We start from the raw sequence: 12852 nt of genomic DNA on the forward strand, positions 1-12852 counted from the left end.
CGTAAGAACCTCATAGGGCTCGAGTTCCTTGGCCAGCTCCCAATTGGTCACATGCGGGGGCACATTAGAAATCACCACCCTCACTGCCGGAGTGTCTAGGGGGGTGACAAAATAATGCGTGCCTGCAATGTCCAGGTCCTCCGCGCACACCCTGTCGACTAAGCTGGGATCACTGAGATAAATCATTGGGACCGTGTTAACATGACCTGCGTAACCCCAGGAGACTAGCAAGGACATTGATGCAGACCTCAACCCCGATGTAGGGAGGGGTGTGAACCCTCAAGCCATGGGTAATGGGGAGGTTCTGAGAGGCATCCTCATGCCAGCTGCTGGGTGTAGGAGCAGCCATTCCTGCTAGTACCAGGTTAATTTGAAGTTGTAACTAAGCAAAAAAAAACCCCAAAAAGTTTATACTAACTAAAAAGATAAGTGTCTGGGAAACTGGCCACAAAACTCTAGATGGGAGGGGGACAGGAGTGGAGGGAAAAAAAAATGGTGGGGGGGAGGGGGTTGAAACAGCAGAAATAAAAGAAAACAAAGGGGGGGAAGAAGGGGTAATTAAGAGCACCCCCCGCAACAAGCAATCAGAAAAGAAAGAAAGAAAGAAAGAAAGAAAGAAAGATTAGCAATAATCGCGCCTCGGATTAACCTCATTGGCTACGATACTGCCACTGCGCAAAGAAAGAAAGACAGTAAGAAAGAAGGCTGTAAAAAAGCAACTCACAGACAAAGAAACCAGAAGTATAGGGGGGAGGGGACAAAGAGGAGAGAAAAAGGGGAAAAAAAAACTGCAAAAATGCAAGAAAGAATCAGAAAGCGAGATAAACAGAAGCTAGAGACCTATAGACAGGTGAGAGTCAGAAAAGAGACAGGAAGCCAGGGAGTCTTATGCTCAGGATCGCCCCACACAGCTCCAAGTGAGCCTGGTCCGAAGCATCCAAGGAGGAAGGAAGGAATGAAGGAAGGAAGAGCAGTTCCTCCTTGAATTGGCTTGTTTTCAATCCTGCCAGAAAAAAAAAATTGAAATATTTACAATGCTTATCAATATTCTTATTCTCCAGGTAGTAAATGTGAGAATCCAAGTACTTGGGCTTTCTTCTCATGTGACATAACTGAATTTTAAGAAGTGTTTCAGTTAGATACATACCTAATTAATCAATCACGATCCCCATTGATACTGCGACTCTGTCTTGATCACAGCATCTCTTGTGTCAGGCCGAGGAACAGCTGTCAGGGGATATGACATTGAGCAGTTAGCCCATTCAAAAATCCAACTAGAAATCACTGCCTTTTTCCAAAGTACCCCACCATTGGCAAACTTACCATTGTCCTGCACTCTCCTTGTTGCAGTTTGTCCCTGAAGCAAATGTGGTGTCCACAGTATTCCCATTGGTGCCGTGCTGGCAAGACTGTCATGCAGCACCGTGTACATAGACAATAGTGTGAACAAGAAGTATGGGGGTGGTGGGCTTATCTATAGTACCCATGAAGTGGGTAGGGTAGGACCAATAGTGGATGCCCATGCCTGATGAAAGCAGTGGCACTGTGGGCAGTGGAAAGGCATCTCACAGCTTTCTTTGTTCCTGCTGTGCCCCACATATGTGTGCTACATTATGTACGGTGTTTCCCCTAATGCCTTTGTAAAGGGCTAATTGCTGGTCATCATTGCTTGGTAAGTGCCCTCAGCCACAGAGCACTAGCCTTGGTCAAGTAGGCCCCAAGCTGGCTGTCACCTGTCTTGGGATTCATATGGAGTGTCTCCCTGTATCACCCCACCCAGCATCATAAAAGATTTTCACCAAGCCTCTCCCCTCCTCCCCATGTGGCTCTCTTGGTCTTTAATAAAGGTAGTTCAGCTTTTTCAAGGCTGTCTTGAAAAGACAGTTAAAAAGGCAAAATTTTGCTGTGGTGCTCATCCCACCCTGCAAAGAGACCTTTGTAGTGTTAAAGATTTACACAAGCCTCTTCATTTGTGTATATTTTGCAGAAATGGACACAGTTTATTGTTGTAGATTTACTCATGTATGCAGTGTACACCCAAGTAATGCCCCTTGGGGTTAACAAGCCAGCCTTGTCAAGCATGCTATGCTGGGCTTCTGTTGCCCTGTCATGATGTAGTCCTTGCGCTGCCTACCTGTATCATGCAAGATTTGGGGAATTGTCAGAGTTGTCTGGGTGGTCAGGATGGGAGAACACACACAGGCATTTCTGGTCTTAAGCATGGGAATTGGATTGTTAGTGATTTTGGTGTTCATTTGATACGCACCAGATCAACACTCTGGATCTCAATATCAAACTGTTAGACAGGAGGGTGTGACACAAAATTATATACACATAAAATATTCATATGAAAATTATTGGTCCACACACATGCCCATACACAAACACAGACTCAGGCAGCTGCGTGTTGGTGCTTGGGGTTACTTGGGGGTACTCAGAGTGCTTGGTGATTAGGAGAGAGAGAGAAATTCTGGGAGCAGAGCCAGGAGCAGGGTGAAGACCCAGGGGGGGAGAGAAGCCAGGGGCTGAGGTGGCAGAGTTTGGGATGGGGATCAGAGGCAGCAGGGAAATGGGGGTGTTGCAGGCGGCAGAGAAATTGGGGTGTTGGAGGCAGCAGGGAGAGAGAGAGAGCGCCAGGATGGAGGTCAGAGAGAGAGAGAAGGGACGAAGATCAGAGGGGCGAGGAGCAGAGATTGGAGCAAGTTGAGGACTGCAGTAAGACAAAACCCAACTTGAGGTTCCAAATAACAGTTTTATTAGACAGAAAATGGTAACACAATATTCGAATTACAAATTATTGGTTCCTGCACACACACTTACACTCACGCTCTCACCCAATGGTAGCAGGGGAGAAACGACTTAATAGAGTGATTGAAGTCAAGGGATATAGACATACAGCTCAGGTCCCTTGTTTAGAGGGAATATGTTGATGGCCAGTTGAGGTCTTCTCCAGTGAGGTGTTGTCCAGAGGGGGGTTGCCAGCAGCGCCTCTGGGTGGATAGGTGGCATGGTGTAGTCCTGGTCCAGATGGAGAGGGCATCCCAAGGAGGTCACACTCTACTACCCCTTTTATAGGGGTGGGCTACCTGTGACTCCAATGGAGAGGACATGCCCAGGCAAGAGCCAGTCCTGCTCAGATGAAGACGTGCAGTTCCAAGTGTCTTCATTGTCCAGTTCTGGGAGTAGGTCTGTGGCTTCAGGGAGAGTCAATGCAAGGTGGTGGTAGGGTCATTAAGTTGATGGTCTAGTCACTACGCTGATGGTCCGGTCATTCAGCAGGAGATATTTTTAGGCCTCCTACCATTACGTCTCAAACACTCTCATTCACTCATTCATCCAGGAACCAATTTACATGGGAGGGGTAGGTACGAGTCACAGTTGCAACACAATTACAATATGGCATGCCCGGCATGGGACACAAAATGGAGACTTGACAAAACAAAATGGAAACTTGACATTACTTTGGCTAACTTACGATAGCAGGCCTAAACCATACAATTTTAATATGATAAAAGCCTAAGTCTGTCTGTCTTTCTGTCTGTCTGTAACACTTTATTCGCACTCTGATTGGCTGATGAAAACAGCCAATCAGAGTGCTCCAAGCATGGGGGAGCGCCGCCATGATTCTGAAGCAGCGCTGGCCTCGGTTCCCCCACCCCAGTGCCTGCAAGTGGTGCCGAGGACTAGACAGGGGGTGGGAGAGCCAAGGCCAGTAGCTCCCCCACCCTGCTCCCTGCAAGAGGCAGAACAGCGGCAGCATGGGCCATTAGGTGGTGGTGCTCCATCCCAGCCCCCGCCCCCAGCCCCCTGTTATTGTTAATAGGCAATTGGCTAGTATCAAGATAAAACAGTAAAAATCAATACAAACGTAATAGGAATACAATATAAAACAATAAAAACCAATACCAAAATAACAGGGCACTATTTACAATGATATAAGGACAATATAAAAGGTGTTTGTTTTTATCCTATGTTTTAGCTTTACTATGACTTATCACAACTACTTATAAGGGATAGAGAGGGCAGAAAGAAATCAGAAATGGTTGGGGAAGGGGAGGGAATGTATTTTTCAATATAAGAAAAAAGAAAAACTGGGGGTTTTGCTACATTGATATTCTTTGGAGTCTGGGCCACTTTACTTCTATGGAATAAAAAATACAGGACACTTTCCATAGTCCTTTTTTGCAACTTTATTTCTATCACAGTTTTCAAAAAAAATCCTTAAGGCAGATATAGAGAGAAAAGACAGAGAGTGAACCTAAACTGAACCTAAACTTGTTCACACAACCCGCACCCCTGCCTTTAATGTTAGAGAGAGATGATCAAATTTCTAATTGAAATTGAAAACAAATACACATATTCACTTACAATTTGATTTTTGAGGACTGCCTGTTGAATTGGAATTGTATTATGATATCACTCCGCTTTGTGTACACTCGTGCTTTAGTCATGAGAACCTGCTGCCTCATGAGATGTCCCCTTCTTGGACCCTTCCCAGGGTTACTCAGTATCCTCCTGCCCTTCATCCCTGAACTGTCTTGGGTCTCTCCTCTTGCAGCTAGAGGAGGCATGGCTCTCCTTTGGAAGAGAATGGAGAGTTGTTTGGGGTGGCCTATTGTCAATGCTGCTCTTAGTACATTTGCAATCATGAAACTCTGTTAGAAATTCTTACCTAAACCTTCGATCCAGCTACAAAATATGATCAACCTTCTTATTGAATTCCTTAAAACATTCTATCATTTCATTATTTGTGCTTTCCATAACCTGGAAATTGGTTTCTTCATTCCTCTTTAACCCATTGAAAATATCCTTAATTTCAGATGTCATTTGGTCAGTGGATGTAGATATGTTTTGGATTGCTTCTGCCAGTAGCTGAAGAATATTTTCCTTAGCTGCTCTTTGATTTGATTGACAATTGCATTGATGTTGAGCGTTAACAGCTGCTCTTGATGATCCAGAAACCACAGTTGCAGTAACAGGGATTGCTGTGTACAGAGAAAAAAAAAGCTCTCATGAGGTCTTTGGCTACTTTTAAACATTTTTTTAAAGAACAGTGTGTCATTGTTAAAATATTTTAACAGGACACCCTCCACAAGAATTGCCAATGAAAGCCCACTAGCTAGCACCCAACCATGTTATTAAGGCTGCACTCCAAAAATATTCAGCCCAGTCTCAAGGCATCCAGTCCCTCACCTGCCCATACCTGGTACCCCTCCACCTCAAAAAACACATACCACCATCCACCCAGCAGGGAGTAGGTAAGATTTGTTTAAGGGGACCAGTCTCCTCCACCCCAGGAGACTAAGGACCCGTGTCACAGTAATATTTTATAGGCCTGTGCAAATAGGGAACTATTCAATTTGGATTCAGATGACTTGGATGCCAGAGATTCAATTTGGAGATCCGAATAATTTTTCTAATTCGATTCGGCCAAATCGCTTCAGAAGATTCAGAGCCGATTCAGAGCTGATTTGGAGATTCGGCCATAGAGTATAATGGGGAATCAATGAAATATCTATAGCTTTGATTTATTTTGGCTGATTCAGATGAAACTTGCAGAGATGGGTGCTTGTGCAACTGACTATCTCTGTCTTGGGGCAGAAGAAGTTTCCGGCTCTGTAATGATTCTTTCCTCTTCTTAGTGGTTTTGTAGGTGTTAATCCTCCCTCATTAATTCATTATCCTTACTAGCTACTGTGTATTGAGCTGGTCCCTGAGTGAATCGTGACTGATTGGTAACACAGTAGCTTAGCAGCCAGGCCTGCAGTAGTTCCTACCCCCCATCCCCCCCGCCCCATGCCCCAAGACAGACACAGTTGCACAAGCACCCATGTCATGAGTTTTGCCTGTCAACAGCTAGAGGTGCAGGGCCCCAGAATCCAGAAGCCCCTGCACCGATCTCCTTGACAGATGGCAGGCTTCATGGCCTCAGCAGGGGCTAGCAGGCCTGCAGCTTTCACCCTGCTGCGCCTTAACACACACAGTGTCACCCATGTCACAACTTTTGTTTGTCCACAGCTTGAGGTACAGTTTCCCCCAAATCCCTGCACTTATCTCCTTGGAATTTGACAGGATTTGTGGCCTCTGTAGGAGCTACCATCCCTGCAGTTTTGACTCCACCATGGCTTAACACATACACATAACATGAGTTTTGCTTTCAAGAATTTGGGGTGAAGTTTCCCCAAAACTCCTGCACCTATCTCCTTGAAACTTGGCAGAATTTGTGGCCTCATCAGGGGCTACCATCCCTGCAGTTTTAACCTCCCTGTGACTTAAGAAACACACAGTGTCACCTATGTCATGAGTTTTGCTTATTAGCAGCTTGAGGTGCAGTTTCCCAAAAACCCCGGCACCTATCTCTGGGAAACTTGGCAGGCTTTGAGGCCTCAGCAAGGGCTACCATCCCTGCAGGGTTTTTTGTACCCCACTGTGGCTTAACAGACACACATGACATGAGTTTTGCTTTCAGGAGTTTGAGGTGCAGTTTCCCAGAAATCCCTGCACCTATCACCTTGAAACTTGATACACATCATGCCCTCAGCAGAAGCTACCATCTCTGTGGGTTGCATCAGAATCAGCCAAAAGACAAAAAATTATAGATATTTCATTGATTGTCCATTATATCCTATGGCCGAATCTCTGAATCTTTTCTGAATCGATTCGGAAGCTCCAAATGGATTCAGAAAGCCTAAAGCTTCCAGCAGTTTGATTCAGATTTGTAGATTCAGTCTCCAAATCATCCAAATCATCTCCGAATCCAAATCATGATCCGAAGCTTTGCACAGCCCTAATATTTTACACCCATGCCTAATACCATTGCTGTAACTTACAAGACTAACATTCACAAGGCTTGCGGGTCTCCGTCTCAGGACTCTGTTATTGGTTCTCTGACAGCACTCACTTGGGAACCTGAAGACTTATGCAACACAATATTGGTTGAGTCAGAGTCCTCTTCCTCATCATGAACAGAAGAGTCATTTCTGCTCCCCTGCTGCTCATCATCCTGGGTGCCTGGTACCAACCCATGTGAGTTAACCAGAGTAGAGAGGGAGCTCATTTCTGGCTGCCTGCCAAAGAGGTTCTTTGAGCAATCCCAACTGAGGTTGTTGGTCTGTGACTGATAGGGCTGTGAATGGCTTTGGATCGTGCTTCAGATCTGGGGCCACTTCGGACACTTTAGTGTCCAGAGCGGCATGCCCAGATTGAAGTTAAGCTGTCTGAAGTGGTTCGGAGCATCCAAAGTGCTTCGGAAATGCTCCAGATTCTTTGGATGCTTTGGACACTGAAACTGAAAGTTAGAAGAGGGAGGGAGAGTGGGAGCGGGGGATGGGGAGCAGGGGGAAGACTACCATGTGTAAGTGGCCAGTGAGAAGGATTTCTCTCTGGCTGCCTTTCCAGTGACAGCGTCTGTGGGGAGGGACTAGAAACAGCATAAAAGCCTCTGTCTGGAGGTGTGCTATGCCTTTCCCTAGCTTGTTCCCTCTCGGGACCTGCGTGAGAAAGGAACCCTCAAACCAAAGCATTTCAGCTTGCTTGCTTGCTGTACTCAGTAGCTGAACTTGCCTGCTCCTTTTTCTAGTTAGAAAGGATTGGGTAGGATTTAGCTTATCTTAGTTTAGCTATTGTATTCAATTACTGTTACTATTAATAGTCAATTAATTTCTTTGAATTTATATTTGCTCTTTTTTTTTGGAAATTTGAAAAAAGAAAGCTGTGTATTCCCTGCCAGCGTGATCCATCACTGTGCAGGGAGGCACAGATATTGCATGCACACATGCACGCGTGCACACACAAAATATAAATAAGAAAAATCAGATATTCATAGGAGAAGACAGACAGCACACAATTTTTACATAACTCTTAACACTGAAGCATACAATCAAAGAAAAGGCCGGTGCATGCACGCAACAGAGGGAATAAAACACACAATACAAAAGGATTGAGACACACCTTTTCCAGCACAAGAAAGATCAATATGAAGCGTGCTGGAAAGGCAGGTGCCAGGTTTTCTGGCAGAGGAGCAAGAGGGGGGTAAGGGGGGAGAGCTAGAGCTGCAAGCCCCTCCCCTCCCAAACATAGACGCATTCTCTTCCCAAGCAGCCATGACATCAGTGCTGCCAGTGGAAGCCAGGAGGTGTGAGCAGTGTCTGCACAGGATGTCCCTGCACCTGCACCACCTCCGCTTAGTTCAGAACTAGGCACCAGCAGTGGAATCAGTCTCCTCCAACCTATTTTCACCTCTCAGCATGAGCCTCCCACTGCCAGAGGAGGAGCCGGAGCTGGAACCAGGGATTCTGAGTGCCCTGGCTCACACAGTTCTGGGGACTGAGGGGGAATCAGAGTTTGTGCTCCACACCCCTCAAATTTCCCCTAGACCCAGGTCTCCTCCAGAAGGCAGCACCTCGGAGGAGGCTGAGGTTGTGGAGGCAAGTGACTCAGCTGAGGCAGCTCCTCCAGCTGTTGAGCCTCAGCCTGCTGAGGAGAGGGATAAGTCAGGATCCTCACCCTCAACCCAGAAGTGGGGGAGTAGTGTAGTGTGGGAGCATTTTGAAGTGACAGATGATCCCAGGTTTGCCATCTGCCCTCACTGCTGAAGGCATGTGAGACGTGAGACACTTTTACACCATGGCAATGCTGCTGCATCTGAAAAGGCAGCACCCCCTTCCCCTTCTTTCTGCTTATCCTGGCAACAGTGTGAATGTGACAAAAAGGAAGTCCCCCACTCACTCCAAAGCCCTCTTCCCTCCAAAGCAGAGGCAGGCCATCCTGGACCAGTGGGGGAAAGGTGGACAGAAAGGGGGGTGCATTTCCAGAGCATTGGGGAGATGCTTACTCTTGATAGCCAGCCTTTCTCCCTAGTTGAGCGGCCAGGGTTCAGGCAGTTCATAGCACTTCTGGCCCCATTTTACAAAGTGCCCGCATGCACCACCTTTAGTGGGACAGTGGTACCCTCCCTGTATGAGGCATGCAGGGAGTACTTGAGGGAGCAGCTGCACAAGGCAGGGCCACAGGTAGCCTTGCACTTTACCTCTGACATCTGGAGCAACTGGGGCGATGATCACTCCTACCTATCCCTCATGGGGCACTGGTGTGATTAGGCAGGCCATCGGTGGACTCTACTGCACGTTGAGGTGCTGGATGAGTCCCACATGACAAGGGAGATCCTGGGGACCATGAACTGCATGGTGCAGGGGTGCCTCATTGGGCAGGCCGAGCTCACCCGTGGGTTCATGGTCACTAACAATGGGGCCAATATGATGAAGGCTGTCCATGATGCCAACTTCATTGGCATCCGCTATGTGGCACACAGGCTGCACCTAATAGTGAGGGATGCCTTGGAGGGGTACAGGGCTGCTGGTGACAGCGCGGCCACCACTACTGCTATAAGCCAGCTGATTTCAAAATGCAGGAAGGTGGTGGGCTACTTCCACTGCAGCGTTAAAGGGGGCAAGATGCTGCAGGAGAAACAGGCATAGCTCAGCATCCCGCAGCACAAAATCATGCAGGATGTGGAGACTCAGTAGAACTCTGCATACCTGATGCTAAAAAAGGTTGGTGGAGCAACAGAAAGCCATCCATGAGATGGCCTTGCTTGGGGAGATTGGAATCAGCAGCCCCCTGAACAGAGCTGAGTGGGGTACCATCCCCCAGATCTTGGTGGTCCTCAAGCCCTTCCTTGAGGCCACCAAGACCCTTAGCGCTGGTGATGCCCTCCTCAGCCAGGCGATCCCCATAGTGAGGGAACTGGAGAACCAAATGGAGAAGTTCCAGGGGATCGATGTTCCTGGCTGGGGCAGGCCGCTGTCACCAGATGTGCAGGCACTGGTGAGGCGGCTGAAGGAGGGCATCAGAAGATGGCTCGATCCCTTGCGATCCAGTACGGTCCACATGATGGCAGGCATGTGGGACCCGAGGGTGAAGGGGAGCATGTGCACTGGCATCCCCAAAACCCTTGATCACTGGACGCAGGTGCTGGTGAACAAAGTCAGGGAGGCTGAAGTGCAGAGGCGAGGGGATGTGGAAGAGGGGGATCCACTTTCCCATGCCAGCACTCCCAGCACCAGTACTGGTGCCAGCACCAGCACTGGCGACAGCACTAGCCAATCTCCTCCATGCCAGCCACTGCCAATGTGGGCCATGGGCATGGCTTCAATGCTGGGGTCCAAACGCACCAGACCCCAGCCTTGGGCAGGTAGTGCCGAGACTTCGGTGGCAACCTATCTCACTGAGGATTTGGAGCAACTGGACTGCAACCCCTTGGCCTACTGGGCAAACCGCAGCCAGATGTGGCAGGATCTGGCCACGGTTGCCTGGCAACACATGTCCTGTCCACTGACCAGTGTTCCAAGCAAAAGGGTGTTCAGCATTGCTGGGGATGTTGTGACACCCCACCGCACCTGCTTGGATCCTACTTTGGTGGGGCAGCTTGTGTTCCTAAAGGTGAACCTCCCGCTGCTGGGGTTCCCCAAGCTCCACCTGCAGATGGACTGAGTGCCACCCTCCTCACTTCATCTGCACCGATTTCATTTTTTGAGTTTTTTAGAAGTTTTTTAAACAGTGGAGTTTGGAACCACAGCTCTGAAAAGTAGTTTGCGTTGTAATTAATTCCCTCTCAGGATCAGGCCTGAGAGATTGGAGGCAGAGTGTTTTTTTGGTGAGGAATGTGCCCCCATGGGTAGTTGGGTTTTGTTATCTTTGATCGATTCTGGTGTGCAGTTTGTGAGGGTACTGGAGATGGCAGGTTTTATGTTTTGAGCTGTAGGAAGTTGGCTTCAGTTCTGCTGATGAGGTTAGGCGCTTGTTTGAATGTACAAACCACTTTTCAGAGCTGGGCCTATGAACTGCACTTCATCAGCCTCCTAGGTAGTAGGTACACAAACTCATCGACTCAATATACACAGTGGAGTTCTGACACACTGCGACCTGCCGGACATCTGACACCCCAGGCACCTCTGCACTTTTACCTGAGCTGCTACATCCCCCTATCCCCCCTACCCCCCACCCCAGCCTGTCCCTCACCCCCTGATGCCTCCATTTCCATTTTCACTGACTGGCTTTCTTGCCTGCATTGCGGGCCAAGCCAGCCTCTGGCTTCTTTACTATTGCTTCCATCCAGGACCAACTGCAGGTACTTCCTCAGCCTGACAAAGGGGTTTTCAACCGTAAAGCTTCCAAAGATACATTTTTTTAAGTACTCCTTTTCTTCATAATACACATATAGACATAAAAACACAAGATAAGCCATCACACACCATGAGTAACATCATATCTCCAACACAACACAACTTTACTTCTTGCTGTCAATTCTTTTATAAAAAGAAAGGCTCTGTGACACTTGTGTGTGGGTACCTTTGATGCTGCTGCTAATGCTACTGGTGTTGAGCCAGCTAAGTTATTTTACCTGTTGTCACGTGAAGTGGAGGACTGGGCGTGAGGCTGTAGGGGAGGAGGAGAGGTCACTGGGGCACACTGCCATGTGTAGAGGCCTCAGTGCCAGGAAGGGCGCATCTTAACACACACAGTGTCACCCACCCACATCACCAGTTTTGCCTGTCAGCAGCTCGAGGTGCAGGGCCCCAGAAGACAGACTCCCCCAGCAAGACGCACACATAGCGGGCAGGCTTCATGGCCAGGCAGGGCCCAGAACCCAGGCCTGCACTAGATTTCACTTCATTGTGCCCCAAGGCAGACACAGTCACACCAGCACCCACCTACATCACAAGTTTTGCCTGTCAGCAGCTTGAGGTGCAGTTCCCCCCAAGCCCCTGCATGTATCTTCTTGAAATTTGGCATCCTTTATGGCCTCAGCAGGAGCTACCACCCCTGCAGTTTTCACCCCCCTGTGGTGTATCACATAGACGTGACATGAGTTTTGCTTTCAAAAGTTTGGGGTGCAGTTCCCCCCAAACCCCTGCACCTATCTTCTTGAAACTTGGCAGGCTTCATGCTCTCAGCAGTGGCTACCATCCCTACAAGTCACCCATATCAGAGCTAAAACAACAAAGTTATAGATATTTCATTGATCCCCCATTATAGACTATGGCCAGATCTCCAAGGCGGCTCCGAAGCTTCGGAGCCACTTCGGCCAGATTGAAGTGGAAAACCAATCCAGAGCTGTGCATCAGATCACTGACATCTGAAGCAGCTGGATCCAAAGCCTGATTGAATGGCTGCCTACTCGCACAGGCCCATGAGTGAGTCTGTGCTTTAGGAGCCTGATTGCATGGAGCTTGCAAAGTGGCTGTGGCTTGTTAAGTACATTGGCACCAGGGAGTTTCTGGTTCCTCATCCACCAAACCTCTTCTCCCAAACTCATTCACACAAGCCTCTGAAACATCTCTCTTAAGGATGATGACAGATTCTCATAGAATGGAATCATTCTCTGTGATGTACCTGACTGAGAATTATTGTCCTTTATGCGATGGAAGGCACACTTTAAGGACTTGATCTTACTGCGACACTGTTCCCAGTCATGAATGATGCCATGTTGTGCTAATAGTTCTGCAATAGGTTTATAAACCACAGGTTTATTTCTGTGGTTTTCCAGTTGTATCAACACTTTCCATTTACCCCAAATATCAATAAGTGCCTCAACTTCTGCATAAGTCCAGTTTGGTCCTTAGCCTTGTCATGTCTTTGAAAATTTGCCTTTTCTTGCTCCATGACCAAAAAATTTGCCTTTTCTTGCTCCATGGCCAAAAAAACATATAGCAGAACAGATGATACAATGTACAGCCTGCTAGGACCTGTTCTCGGGTATGTCCAAGGACCTGAGACCTGTGAACATTTTATGAAGAGAGGCATAATAGCAGTGTGATTTGTGCAATGCTGCATAATATCTGTGAGATTATG

At 47.9% G+C, this 12852-nt stretch overlaps 1 protein-coding gene and 1 pseudogene across 8 annotated transcripts in view; one reads left to right on the forward strand and one right to left on the reverse strand.

Annotated features, from left to right (window-relative positions):
- Positions 1-12852, forward strand: part of GABRA3 (gamma-aminobutyric acid type A receptor subunit alpha3) — a 243038-nt gene that overhangs the window by 144082 nt on the left and 86104 nt on the right. The gene's annotated exons all lie outside the window — the stretch shown is intronic.
- On the reverse strand, positions 621-683 carry LOC132252254 (U4 spliceosomal RNA; annotated as a pseudogene).

Source organism: Alligator mississippiensis, chromosome 8 (genome assembly GCF_030867095.1).
Source record: "Alligator mississippiensis isolate rAllMis1 chromosome 8, rAllMis1, whole genome shotgun sequence".
Classification (NCBI taxonomy): domain Eukaryota; kingdom Metazoa; phylum Chordata; order Crocodylia; family Alligatoridae; genus Alligator; species Alligator mississippiensis.